We start from the raw sequence: 15,162 nt of genomic DNA, 5'->3' as shown, positions 1-15,162 counted from the left end.
AATGTAAATAATTTTAGCTTTTCTTTAAGTGTTTTCTCATTATGCTGAGTTCCCTTTAGTAGACATTGTTACTCACGAATCAATTTAGAGTTGTGTTTATCGAAAGAAAAAAAATACTCACAAATCAGCTAAGAGAGAGTGAAAAACTGATGTACTATAAAGTAAAAGAATAAGTCTCTTTCCCCCTATTACTTTTGTAGTTTATTAGTTCCACAAAGTATAAATATGTCGTCAAAGTAGCAACTGTTTCAACGATATTTACAAATTTTTTTAACTCATTGCAACGAATAGTATGCATGCTAGCTTGAAATAACATTAATATTGGCTTCCACTACATCCAATAATCAAGAGCTGCTTAATGACAATAGCATGCAACACGTCCACATTCATGACGGTCAGCCTTCTAATGTCAGATCATTGAGTACACAAAACAATCTATAAAGCAAAAGAGATGCAACCAATTCCAAGCCTTTTAAGACCTCTGTCTGACAATATGAAAATCATTTTCCCATTCCAGTTGTTACAATTATTACCATCAATAGTCTCTAAAATCTAAGATCACACCATTATCCTCTAAATAAATTCTTATAGCCATGTGATTCAATCCATTAAGAAATGTTGTGAGATCAATGCTGGCATGTCCTCTAGATCTCAATCATTTATCTAGCATAAACACCTCCTTTATCCTAAATACCATTCAAGAAAATAAGTAGGAAAATAATTAACTTTCACAAACTCGTATTCATCAAATTTGCATTTTTCATGTTTCATTAAACAATATATATATTCTAACTTGTTCCAGATGTGTCCAATGAACACCAATAACCAAGATCACAATAAAGATTTAATATATAATAGTAAGCGCTCCTATATTCCGACCAAGTAGAACTCACAACCTTAGGGTTCTGACAGTCTTCTAGTTCGTGTGGTTGGTACCTTTGGTTAAGGTGTAGTCACATCTTTTTCTTTCTTTAGCTCAGGTAGTGATGACACTGAGTGGCTTAATTTGTTTACAGCTAAGCGACCACTGTTACTAAGTCTGCTGGGCTTACTGACTTTCTCGGATCCGTTAGATCCCATAGAAGCAGTTCTGATGGGTAACTTTTGTATAGGCGACGATGATTCAGGATCCGAGTCACTGAACTTTGATGCTTTATGTGAGTTTGGAGAAAGCTTTGTTGGCAACCTTGGTTTCATCTGAGAGGGATGTTGTGATTGAGCAGGACTTGAGTTGCCTCTTCCTGCAATTCTTTTTTGCCTCTCTCTCTCTCTTTAAAGCTTCCAGCCATTTCAACTCTTCTTCTTCCTGAAATTAAATATTTAAGTTTTTGTAAGTCAAGACAGTATGAACACAACACACTTAAATGCTAAAGAATAATATATTCTAGCCAAGCTCAAAATCGTTCATTTCTCAAATGTTTTCTTTTTCCAATATAGGCAATATCGGCTAAAAAAAAGGGAAGGAGCTATACATTTTCTTTTTTCATTTTCTGAAGATCAGCTTTGAAGTCCCCTTAGACTGCTGCTCGTGCTTGTGTTTCAGTTGAAGGACCCAACTTAGAGGGCTTCCCTTTCCTAATCGCGGCCTCTATCTTCCTCTTTTCCAGACTATCTTGACCTTTTGAATACTCATCCTTGACTAACTCCTTTTACCCTTCCTTAACATCCCTCACTATACCATATTGGGTTCTGTTCTGTGTACACTACCAACATCATCAGCTTGTACCTGCATATCATAGTCTATTGCAGGGTCATAACCAATGGACTCCCACTCTGTTCCACACACTCGAATCAAGCTCATATCTTCTGGTTCATAGCTTATATGACTTTGAACTCTACTGGATGGGTATTCTATATCCAGCTACCCTGATGGAAACTCAGCATCCATATCAATAGGGGTTTGGCTGTCAGTTCTACTTTGATCTTGTAAGCCTGATCTAAAAGGAACTACAAAAGATTCATCAATCACAGCATGTGGTGGCCTCCTATCCCAATTATCAGAAGAATGACCAAGCTCATTTCCATCCAATGGGTCTAATTGTGAATTCATAAGACCAAACTAGTTTTCTCGCCTATGGACCATAAAATCATCTTTAGTTAGCCTCCTATGTCCTCCCCTTCCACCTTCCAACTCCTTTTCATGTACATTTGCTCGGTTGTTACTAAATTCTCCACTGAAGTCTTTTCCAGAAGCCACCAATTCCTTACTTAATTAACCAAGATCGCAATAAAGATTTAATATATAATAGTAGGCGCTCCTATATTCCTACCAAGTAGAACTCACAGCCCTAGGGGTTTATATGCTTTCTTCTTCAATTCGTCACGTTTTCTCCAAAGTTAAAAGTCCTATGTAAGTGTATTTCTCATATTTCATCACAGTTGACAATAATTCACTTTCCAACTGTTAAAGTGTGTGAACTCCGCTTGTTTCATTGTTCTCACAAAGTAGCCTACGACTTTGATCGAATTAGAATTGAATCACATAATCAAACAATGTTGTTGTTATGAACGAAACATTTTTTTTTTAATAAATCAATATTTCTAAAATTAATCAATAATGCAAGCAATTATATATACAAAATAACTGCAAAAACAATAATGGACTGACTGGCAGAACACACCTTTTCATCAAAAGTTGCTTATCCCATTGACTTCATTGTTACTATATACTCAGTCTGGTACAACAGGAGTGCGCTCCTCAATGCTTTTACTCCAAACGATTGTCCTTGCTTTGTCTGAAGCAATAATGAGGGAAAAAAGGGAAAATGTCAGCAAGCTAAAGAAGGCATTCTAACACACAAAAAAGGAAATGGGAAAATTGCTTTTGAAAGTTTGAAAACAGTAAGAATGTGACGTTAGATACATCTCATAAGTCCCAGCTTCAAGTTTGCAGACAAAATACTCGTGTATATAGCAGTTATTGTGATCAACATAGCAGTTAGCGTGTTCAAGTCCACAAATCCCCATGCAAAGCAGTATCTACCATATTCATCCACACAACAACATGGGATGAATGGGAGGGGACAGGAGAAGAGGGGAGGGGACAAGAGTACATGGGAGGAGAAGGATCATACTTGTGTAGGTTCTGGCCTTTCCTTATATGGTACAAAGACAGGTGATCCCGCACTTGCCAGTGCTATTGCTACAACAACCTAATTACGTACAGTCTAAACAAATCTACCCATTCACTCCCTATAGATGGCTTCTCATATGTTCTTCACTATCGATTAGTCTAAATCATTGTTTGTGAAGAACATATGAGAAACCATGATGCCAACATATGTACATCAGATTGTCTTTGTTTATCATTTAGTCTTAAATCACCACAACCAAAATACATTACATGCTTCCATTCTCAGGCCACCATCTCATAATGTGAGAAAACGTTTACCAAACTCTGGAAACAATATAAAGCTCTATATATATAGCAGTTATTATCAATCATATCACGCGTTTCCAAAGAATGGGGGAAAAAAGAAAAACTTGTAATTAAAGGTATGATACTCACCCGTAGTCGCAAAGCCATATCTGAGTTAAGTACGATTATGGAAATTATCAAAAGAAATTGAAACAATTCACTCATTATGTGCATTGTGTGGACAAATATATTTAACGATATTCATCTTTTACTCTCTTGTGATATTGCTAGAACAATTTAGCAGGAACTAATGGGATAGGTATAGGTTCTTCCATTTTCACTTTGTCTTCTCCTTACTTTTCCAATTGTCTCTGTGTTAACCAAGGGTCCTATATATTCCGGGCTTGCTTTTTGTTTTTAGTGGCCGGACTCGAGGGTTATGCGTTGTATGTGTAGTTGGAATCTAAGGTAGACAATCTTGTAGGCTGGACATTGTATTTCTAAAGGTGTGTCTAGACTGATGAGATATATTTCTAGTGGCAAACATGGCGACATTACCTAGCTGATCAAACGGATATCAAGTTAGTGTCGATATTGTACTACAAATTGATCACCATTCTTAGTGTGATTGCCGACTATCAAAATGAGCTTATCTCCATTGTCAGGCCATGAACTATCATTTCTATCCTTCACATGTGATAAGCACAATACAATCCATATGCTATAGTACATGGATACCTGGAGTATGTAGGTTACTGGTTGTCCAAATATTTTGCTAAGTATTAGCAAATAGTAAGAGAAAAAGAAAATTGAAAATTGAAAATAAATGATTAAGATGAATCACTGGAGGTAGATTGAGTATTAAGTTTGAGAGTAGCATAACAGTGGACATGGAAAACTAATGATATTCATATAAAATTCAAACAGTAAGAATGTGTGACCTTTGCATTCGCAGACTATGTCACTAACAGCCGTGATAGGCAATGTCCTGGTATGGTATCGATCAATAAGCACAAATCAGGATATCCACATTTATTGAAACTTGCCACCATGTAGTTCACATTGGATTTTCCCTGCTTCCAATACCTGTATTGGACAAACATTTTCTTCAGCATTCTCTTTAATGAATGTATATTTGGAATGAGGCATAAAAGGGGAGCAAATAGACGGGAAAATACATTACATATATTAAGGCAATGTTGACATCATGCATTATGAGACTAAAACTTCTTACAATTCATGAACCCCTCGAATGAAACAATAATTTTCAATATGATTAATACCTAACCTTGACTCTTAATAGCTATTAATCTTCGTGTTTGAATTCTTACCTCTCTTTAGGTTATTTAAAGCCAACTATTATATGCATGGTAGCTTCCTAGAACTCATCAAAAACTTAGTAAATGCCTACATGTTCATATTTTACCAGTCATTGAAAGTAAGCAAGGATGAATACACTCGAAGTTACGTATTAAGAACTATGAAACATCAAACATACGTATCTCATGTATCATGTATTTCCTCGCCAACTGTACTGATGAAAGCTTGATCTGCACTTGAAAGCAACTGCTATCAGTTCCAAACATTAATGATGAATGGCTCTCACACATGCATGGTCCAAAAACCCATATAACACAATTTAAAGTGATAATAGTACCTTGCCAACTACACCCGAATCTTGCAACCAATCAACTGGAATTCCAAACTCTCTATATCGTGATATGGGCATGTCTCGTGTTCGTAAGAGTGCACACACACTTTGTTCCACTATGAAACAATGAGCCAATGTATAGTGAACAATAGTCTTTGGTAGGTTACAAAATAAGACTTAAATGAAGTTGATATGATCCCTAGTGAAAGAACCATACATTTCTTATAATGAGTACATTTTCTTCATATTGACTTCACAGGGGAGTTTTGGATCATCAACAAAAGAAGTGGCTCTCTTCCCTAATTTCATCAAGTCCTGGTATTCATAAGATGCCTCTCTCATTGCATGATGCCAATCAAAATGCTTCAGAACATAACGATCATCAACCTATGATGAAAACAAAAGTGTACAGGTATAAGTGAAGTATAAGTATAAATTAGCTATCATGTGTGAAGGATTCCTTGACTAACATTTAAACCCTTGAAGTTCTTATCCAAGCTTTATTAAAATAGCAATAGTCTGGTGTTCTTATCATGTGTTTAATTACACCACAATGGCCAGACTATTGGCAAAATCAATGGTTGTGCATGTAACTATCGTGCATGATCAAGAAAATTTTCTCACCAATTGCTCAACCTAAAATAAATTGCACGAATGTTACATGCACATAAACATGCAGACACATTCACAAATGCCTAATTAGGCAGAAAACAAAAAATTAAATCACTATCTAATTCACCTAATTATATATCAAGGAGTCAAAAGAGAAAATATCACAACTATAATATTCGTTGAGCATGATATACAAACCATTTAACTTGTCTCAAGCCTGGAACTGTATGATAAGCAGAGCTTCAAGTTCTTCTTTATGCTTTTCTACTTGTTAAGAACACCGAAATATTAGAAAAAGATTGCTTAAAACTGAATAAATAAATAAAAAATCCTAGAGTAAACAAAATATCATATTTGGCACTTCACTCAAGAAAAAAATTAATAAATTAAAGCTATTACGCTAATAAACTTTATGATTAATGAACCATATCAGTTGCATAAGACGACAAATTTCCTGATCAATACAAATGTGACCAAGATGAGAGATTTTTCTTACTGGGTTTTTATAGAGTCACGCCAATGACTTCAAGGCATTAAAGCAACATGATTTTGTACCTCATAACCGCTAAAATCACAATAAAATGGGCAAAGCCAATAGGCAAAACCCTGCTATAAACCTGTCTATATATTAGACTCTTACACTAAGATGAGAGATCAAAGTTATCAATCATCATAACCACACAATGAATACTCAGTTAAAGTTCTTGAGATCACTATCAATGCTATAAGTTTGCTTGAACATTGACGACGACGCATCCGCTTACCCCAAGAAGATAGTATTTCAGCTTGCACCTAATCCAATGTAATTAAGTATAAAAAAAAATTGCCCCAAAAAGGAAACAACATAACAAAAACTAAGAACCTTAACAAAAAAAAAAAAAAAAACCTAGTTGTGAGAACTGTATAGTTACATAAAAAATATACAAAAGTGCAAAAATACTCGTTGAACTTTTGAAAATGTTATTCTGGGCAAATTAAGTTTGTGGTTACAATCCATTGTTTTGCAACTAATAAAAGGACTATATAATAATTCTACATAAGCAAAAGTGATTTGAAATTCATGTTTGGCACACTGATACAAAGAACCACAAACATTCAAAAATCTTGAATTGGACCGTCTTTCGATGTTCGATCACTTGAAATGTGCAAAATGTAAAAGGAAATTGAACTACAAGTTAATTAACTATCTACATAAACAAATTTTCCAAAATATTTCATTGTTCTTTGAATATAATCCTAATTAGCAATTCTATAAAGATGTTCTAAACCATTGTTGTTACCTGGTAAGTAAGGCTCTATCCACCTCCAATTGGAATCAAAACAAAAGCATCATATGCACTCATTATTGCATTGATCACCTCTTGATAGGGTTTCTAAAAGCTTTCTCTGACTTAAAGAGAAGAAGGGCCCATTTTCCAGATCAAAACAAAAGATCATATGCATGCACGTTCTATAAAGAAATATTAATAGCAATTCAAGAAGGTTGTTGTTACTCAATGAAAGTAGATTATAAATATGTCTCCCTATAAATATTTGGTAAATTTTATTGATAGAACTTACATTGATAATTCATGACTGTACCTCGATAGCTTATATTCATATCCCTCGGTTGCCTCCATAATTTGTTCATCTCGTCTCATTATATAATTTTTTTACACGTTGAAAACCATGCTCATGGATAATAACGTGGCCTATGAGTGCCAACAAAATTAAACAATCTACACAAACTTGAGTCCATATACCATTTTTTTTTTTAAAGAAACAGAAAAAACAAAACCCCAACTTTTAAAATTGAATAGAAATAAAATTGTAAGCTTCTAACAATATGCTATGATACAGAACTCCAACTTTTAAAATTGCATAGAAATAAAATGGTAAAAAGCTTCTAAGCAATCATGAACAATATGCTAAAATAGTATCTCCAAAGAAGAAGATACTCTACTACTAAAGGCCAGATCAGAACAAAGATAATGAGTTAATATCGTGGATTGAATGTGCATAGAATCACATCCTAATTCGCAAATTAAAACCTATTAAAATAAAAAGACATAAGGTTGCCTAGTTAATTGATGTAATTGCCTTACGCAAGTATTTTCCCAACTATCCATAACCAACCATTTATATATTCCCCTGAGTAGCTCTGCTAACGGAGTCATCATCATTCAATATCCAAGCTTTAACTTTTAGAACAACAAAACAAGGAATGTTGGTTATAAATGACAACATTTTAAGAAAATAAATCAATTATGAAAAAGGAATCAATATTTATTAGGTCCTGTTGGGTCTGACTTCTATTTGGTGACATCCTTTCGAAACCCCCAAGAAACACAGAGGACTGTGAGAATGTGCTCGGTGGAATTATCATGGTAACATGGCTCCCATGCCATTGAAATTTGATCAATTAAGGACTGTGAGAAGTAAACATGGATAAACATGTATCATTATTTAGTAACATTATGCCAATGAATTATCACAGATCCAATCAGATGATATACCCATATTCTCATATACCCCGGCAAAATGACAAAATGGTTGAAACAAAAATTGAGCATACTAAACAAATATAACATAGCCCAAACAAATATGAAAAGTAGAGCCAAAAATATATTACCAGCTACATACTGTAAACACGACCAATTCAGCTCAAAGTACTTTAAAGAACCAAGTTACCAACCAAGAAAATTTTAACACATCCAATAATCCCATATAGATAGAACAATAAAGTATCATAAATACAGAATACCTAAAATTTAACACAGCCTAAGACTGCACATGAGATTAAATAGGCCACTAAACAGTTGTCCTAAAAAAATTCAACAAACAACAAAATGAAATTATACAAATAAGAACTTAAGTATGGATACTTTCGTGAACACATGTTCTACCCAGATTATTAACCAAACTATTATCTTCTTCTCAGTTCTATTGAATAATCTAATTTACAACATACTTCTCTCAATAGATTCAACAATGAAAAAAATTGAATACACATTCTAACTTTTGATAAGCAAGCATGAAGCACCCATGACAGACCACTTTGGTTCAATTCTCTTATATTCAATAGACACAAATGTGGTAAGCATGCATCTAGTACTTAGCACCAAACATATATAGTAGGGAAGCATCAATCATTCAGCATATACCTTTGGGTTAACTAGTATTACCCCCCTACTAGATTAGCCAATTAGGATTTCCCCTTACTAGATGGGGAAATTAGGGTCCCCCCCTAAGTACACAAAAAAAAAAAAGTCAACTTAGGTTGATCGAGTTTTTTTTTGTATGTATTTAGGGGGGAGACCCTAATTTCCCATCTAGTGAGGGGGGAGGGGCGGGTAATATTCATCAACCCTATGTTTTGGTAATTGGGAAAGACAGCCCGCACCCATTAATTTGTTGATATCAACCCTGCCTTTGTTGTTCGTAGGTAGATTAAAATCCTTTTCAAATCATAAGCTTGGAATCTAGCATACATAAATCCAATAACCATCACCGATATACAATACCTACCACAAATTAATAAGTAAAGTCAATCTCAACACACTAATAATTAAACTTACTCCAAAAAAAAAAAAAAAAAAAAAGTGCTAACCTGTATTCTTTGTAACGATAAAAAGAATCACCATCCCAACCTTGAGTTTTATCAGCAGTCAATGGGTTATCCACCATAGAGAGTCGAGAAAAATTGGTTTGTTAATAATAAGCGAGTAAAAACTTTGGTCTATGGAGTAAAGTGTAAACAATGGCACAAAATGCTGAACTCTTGGATTTCTACTCTTCAAAATTAGGAAATGTTGTCACTTGATGATATATTCTCATATTGGGCATTTAAGGCCACTCATGATAGTGTACAATATGCTCAGCGCACTCCAGCCATGCTAATTGGTTGAGTTGGCTGCTCCAAGCTAAACAGAGCATGCCCTCACATAACTTCTATAAGACACAAAGCAAAATTCAGCACCAACTTTTCTGAGATTGAACATCACCCAGCAGTAGAGTCAGTTCAAAAAGTGAAGAATGATCCAAGAACTCAAACCTGCCAAAGAAATAAGCTTACTCTTTGGCTGACTTGATGCAGCAAAAAAACATCTTCCATTAACTTCATCTACTATATATACATCCGTTTGCAAAACTGTTTTTGGACAACTTCTTTCATGATGCCTATAGCTTTGTAGTTTCCTAGTGGCACTTTCAATGTCGATACATGGAATATAATTGTGCTTGCTTCTTACTCTACACATTTTCCAACTATAATGAGCTTGTGTATCAAACACAGGTCCCAACTTCTTTTTCTTCCCCACCGTGGTTTTCAACCCAGCATTCTCATCTTCCATGTACTCTGCAGCACTCTCTTCATTTATGGGATCTACATCCAAATCTTCTTCTATATCTCCATTAGTAATCATGATCATCCACTACTTCTGTATCTTCTTTTAACTCATCTTCTCCTTCATTTTCCCTTTCCAAATCCTCGTCTACTACTTCTTCCTGCCCCAGTTGAGTAGCATTGGAAGCTAATACCTAGGGTTGTTTTAAATTAACTCCCTCTCCTTTTGGATTCCTCACTTTTTTCTTGTCATTCTTGTGGTTGTTAACATGTACAGCCCCTTCGCCCTTTGTCTTATCTTTCTCTCTCAAATGAGGTTCTACCTTCTTTTCTTTAGGCAATTGTTTCACAAATGTCTTGCCCTTCTCTCTTTTCTCATTTGTCGCAACAGGCTCCGCAATGTCACTAAAGCTACTTCTTTGAGAATTCAAAGACGACCAAGATGGCAAAAATGTCGACAACATGAAAATGAAACAAAGACCCAAAACAGTAACTGCTGACATTTTGACACAAATCCCATACGGACGTTTCACTTGATGACTAAACCGCGCTATTCTACTTGTTATCGCCATTTCTAATTAACTACAATAAATATAGGTGGAAAAAAGCTGATCAAACTAACCTTACAAAAGATCTATACCCAGATTTGAAAAAGACCATCACAAGCCAAATGGGACAAAACCCATCAATAATGAGGTACATGATTCAAGATTATTTTTCAATAAATAACAATACTTTGAAGACCCATCGTTATTTCCATCTAAACCAAACGCAGAAAAGTGGTGTAAGCTGCTACAATAACTTTCTTTTAATTAGTTACTTTTTGAGAAAATATTACTTCGAAAGAATACAACCCACCTGCTCAGTTGAAAGCAGGTGTTAAACATGGTTACCCAAGCAATAAAAAGACTTTCTTCTCGAGACCATAACCTTACGTACCTTTTAAGCTATTTGAGTTCTTTGCGCTGTATTGATTGACAGAGATTGAAGTCTTCCATAGCCAATTCTAGGAAATCTTTGTTGTCAACACTAATAGGCCTAACACCACCGAAGGAAGGAATAGTTACAAAATGTTATCTATATATCATATCTATGAATTTCTCTTGACAGATTAAGTATTTTTTATGAAACTTTTTGAAAATTTCTTCAAGAATACCTATATGATGTTTTCAGGATTTGCAAGTTGTCGATACTGTAGTGCTCCACAATTCTTTTATTCTCTAATCTCTCTAAATTGGAATAGTATGGATAGTTAAGAGCAACATCCACCTGAAAGTGCAAAGATGGGAGTTGCATTGCTATTTACTTATATTCCAAAGTTGACACATAAAGGCTGATAAAAGCTACCATGAAAAAAAGTATTTGCAAAAGAAGATTGAATAACGATCATATCCCCAACATGTTTGTAATCTAAAACCAGTTACCTCTTTGCTAATGCTCTCACGCAACCTATGAACATGCACTGAGCCGTAAGGACAATTCTTGTTTCAGATATTGATGGGACCAGGATTTCAATTTTTCCAGAAACAGCTCATCTGGGAGTGCAATGTGTGAAGCTCGGTATAACTCTAGAATAGCACCTGTGTCCTTTTGATATCCTTCAAGTGTATTCAAGAAACCCTCTTCTTCATTGAATTGAATTAACTCATCGATCTACATCAAAAGTGTACACTGAATTTAACTTCATGTTGGAGACAAAAGCAGATGATCATAGATTTTACTAATACCTGAAGAGACGTCATATCCATGCATATGTAAGATTCGAAATTCCATGGAGCATGTGGAAATTTCATAGAAAATTTCTTCATCTTTCATTAGCCAGCAGCTGTTAATTCCTAAATGTCAAATTTCTTTAAGGTGTTGAATTAACCAGAACACAAACCCAATAATTGGGCTCCATTACCTATATGTTCTATCCAAAACATTTCAAATTTCATTCTTAAAATGGCGATCTATTCCCAACCTCTCAAGATTGTGTACCATACAGAGTTCGGTATATATATATCCTGGGGATAAGCAGCTAGCCGGAACTGAGCAACCAACAGCAATTGCAGGGATGAAAAAATTAATTAAAAAAAAGGTGAAACGACAATGTAGCAACGTAGTAGACCTTTAGGACATAGATAGAGATAGTACCTGCATTGCCACTCTTTTCTAAGAGTGATATCAAGTAATTGAGGCAATTAATGTCTTGAAGCTTAGCTAGAGTAGCTGCAGTGGTAGACGGTGAGTTAAACAGTGACCCATTCTTCCTCTGATTTTTCAGTATGTCCTTCCAATTTTGTGACTTCCCCAGTCCTTCTGCTACATATGCTAGATAGAGTCTTCCCCCTTCAGAGTTGCTTCCAGAGCATCTAGAAGAAAAGAACTGCAGATGATGAGAACAAAAACTACCTACCAAGCTTTTCAGCTAAGCAGCTACTGTTTCTTATTATTCGGGATTGTAGAGGTGAGACAACATTCCATTATGAGTTTCCGAAGCAAATTTTACAGATGCAGGTATGTGAGGAGGAATTTGAAGATAATCAGAGTGGAAATACGTAGAATAGTTAGTAGAAGAATAAAGGTACGTAGCTAGAAAGTAGATTGAAATGAGGGCAAACCTAGATGAGAAAAAATTGGAGAGAGTGGAGAGTGAAACCCTTTGTTGGTGGTTTTTGGGAGTATTTCTAAAACACGCACTAAATTGTCCAGTTCAAAGACCGCGAACGCTCCAAGTATCTACTCAATTCCTTTTTGAAATGGCTGGAAAGCGTAAGCAAAAAAGAGGAGTACGAAATATTGAAAATGAAGAAAAGGGGTTTGGTTGAAAACCCGATTCACGAAACCCCATTTCTTGGTTTACTCGAATCTTTCACTCTTCTGTAGAGAAAAACACAACAAAGCGAGCAGGAGAAAAGTAAGGTTTCGGTAGAATTTGTATTAGGTTTATTTAATTTGTTATTTTCTTTTTTAATTTGAAGAGTCTATAAAAAATTAAAAATAGATAAGAGAGATTTAAACAAATTTGGGAAGGTGTTTCTAATTATTAAGACCTCCTCTTTTTTAGAACCACTCAAATTACTTGGGTTGGAAAATAGAACGATCCTATGAGAAAAGAGAATATGCGCGAGCTTATATATTTATACTCAATTTTTGGACTCGGGAATTTTTTACTCAATTTTTAGACTCTGGGATCATCTCAATCTAATGGTTCCAAATATTAGCATGATAACATTTTAAAACATGACATCACGTGGGTCCCTTATCATTTTTTTCATTTTTTTTTTCCTTCACTTTTTCTTCTCAAGTTTTTTCAACGTACTCTGATACTCCACACCAGCAAATCATAGAGGATCCCCTTTTATCAAGGAAGAGCACCAAATGTTTATAAAAAATATTCATATCTTGAAAGCTGAAATTTTAGCATGGTAGGACAACATTCTGAAACACAAAAGGGGGAAAGGGGTCAACTGAGTTTTTCGATCAATAAAACACTGTCGACCCATATAAAAGAATTCCATCCTTTAAACAATTAGCCTTAGCCCTTCGATTTATTTATGTGGGTCTTCTAACCAGTATATGATTCCATATATAAGGTTTCCAATTTTTTTAATGATAACGACATAGATCCTTGCATGCAGTGACGTGGGTTGTTAAGCCACACGCTGGAGAGAAACTCACCTTCCATCTAGCTGGTTGTATATTCTTGACTTCACATAAAGCCAGTCAGCCATATAGTAACTTTTATTGGATAATAGGGTTTGCCCGTGCCGTACGGCAATGAACAACTCGCCATGCCTTCGGTGCACACTACCTAGTACCTCTACATACCCATGTACATATTTACACCAAAACATCACCTGGTAACTTGATTATCGGAAGAAAAATAAGCAGAGGTGACTTGAGTGATCAGTTCCAAACAGATAGGATGCAATTGCTTTTTGAATAATATGTTTTGGTTTAGGTGTTTCATAATACGTTTACATTCGGTTTGATTCTCGTTGTTTGAATTCTGGACTGTGGATGCTCTTTGCAATCTTGATTCTGGACTGTGGATGCTCTTTGCAATCTTATAAAATCATGTTTTTAAGTGATTTGAAGGCTTTGACGTGAGACGCACCTTTTTGGTTATACATTTTGGTGTCTGCCTTCCTAAGATCAAAACTAAAAATTAAGAAAATGGAACACATCATCTAGAGAGAGAGAGAGAGTATACAAAAGTATATGTGCTGGATTTTCCACCAAAGTGCAGTTAACTTGCCGAGTGAAAGTGTGAAACTGTTGACCAAGTCATACATCAATACGAAAGTTAAAGTGTGTTGCCAAAATATTGCCAAAATAGAAATTGTCAAGCATTGGACAATGCTTAAGTCAGACTTGGTGAGCTGCTTTCACGTTTAATGTCACCTAGTTTAGTAACTTGTTGAGTATGGGATGAAAAAGAGGTAGTCTTTGAAGCGTGAGAAGAAGTCATCTTTTCTCGGAGAGAAAATCTTATAAGCTTGTATCTTGCTAGCGCGACTTGTGATTGGAACTTCTGGTATTGATTCTTGCGTTCTAGTTCCGCTTCAGCTTCTTGATCTGCTAAGGCTTTTTCCTTCTCTGCTTCAAGTTTTTTTTCTTAGTTCATCCAAGGCCTTCTTGTGTGAAATTTGAGTTTGGTCGGCCCTCTTTGAAATTGGATCATACTCTCCAAATCAGCAACTTCTCTCTCTCAATGCTTCTTTAGCATCCGTTGTCACCTTCAATTCAGACTCAAGTTTTCCAACTCTCTCTTGGAGGGAAGAGATAGTGTTCCTTGCTTCTGCTTCTTTGATGCCGGCCACTTTCAGTTAATCAAAAGCAAAAAGAACAAATAGCCCAACCTAAATTTAATAAACTATTGATTAGCATGTGAAACCAAATTCAAAAGTACAGAAGGAAAGTAGAGAAGTTTATCACCTGTTCAAGAGAAGAACTAAATTGATACTTATGAAAGTTAGTATCTTGTTTCATTGCGAAACGAAGATCACTGTCAAGATGACATGCATTTCTCAAACAAAAGGCCACCTTAATTCGGATCATTCAAGGCAGAAGCAGATGCAGATAATGGTTTCCGTCAATGATAAAATCTGGTTTTAATGGGAGAATGGTATCCTCACTTGTGTATTTCTGTTGAGTTTCAGTAGTTTTCTCAGCATTCTTGTGTTTTCTAGACGTGTTATTTTCAGAAACTTCTAACATTTGAGACTTCAA

At 35.3% G+C, this 15,162-nt stretch overlaps 1 long non-coding RNA gene across 14 annotated transcripts; it reads right to left on the bottom strand.

Moving 5' to 3' along the window:
* Positions 1-710: 710 nt before the first annotated feature.
* Positions 711-13,029, bottom strand: LOC147522373 (uncharacterized). Of its 14 annotated transcripts, none has more exons than XR_015213009.1 (15): positions 12,549-13,029; positions 12,082-12,299; positions 11,909-11,975; positions 11,673-11,770; positions 11,370-11,598; positions 11,102-11,214; positions 10,885-10,983; positions 6,902-7,011; positions 5,820-6,413; positions 5,227-5,396; positions 5,016-5,125; positions 4,857-4,908; positions 4,300-4,444; positions 2,622-2,735; positions 711-1,306 (listed from the first exon to the last, which is right to left on the bottom strand). It is a non-coding gene; the product is annotated as an uncharacterized LOC147522373 (long non-coding RNA). The 14 variants fall into 14 exon arrangements; XR_015213005.1 differs by having other exon boundaries at positions 11,849-11,975; positions 12,549-13,016; XR_015213010.1 differs by having other exon boundaries at positions 5,820-5,885; positions 6,386-6,413; positions 11,673-11,975; positions 12,549-13,014.
* Positions 13,030-15,162: the final 2,133 nt, after the last annotated feature.

This window comes from Coptis chinensis, chromosome 1 (genome assembly GCF_015680905.1).
Source record: "Coptis chinensis isolate HL-2020 chromosome 1, ASM1568090v1, whole genome shotgun sequence".
In the NCBI taxonomy this organism is placed as follows: Eukaryota; Viridiplantae; Streptophyta; class Magnoliopsida; order Ranunculales; family Ranunculaceae; genus Coptis; species Coptis chinensis.
Note: the sequence above shows the minus strand (reverse complement) of the source record. Positions and strands in the feature narration are given on the sequence as shown.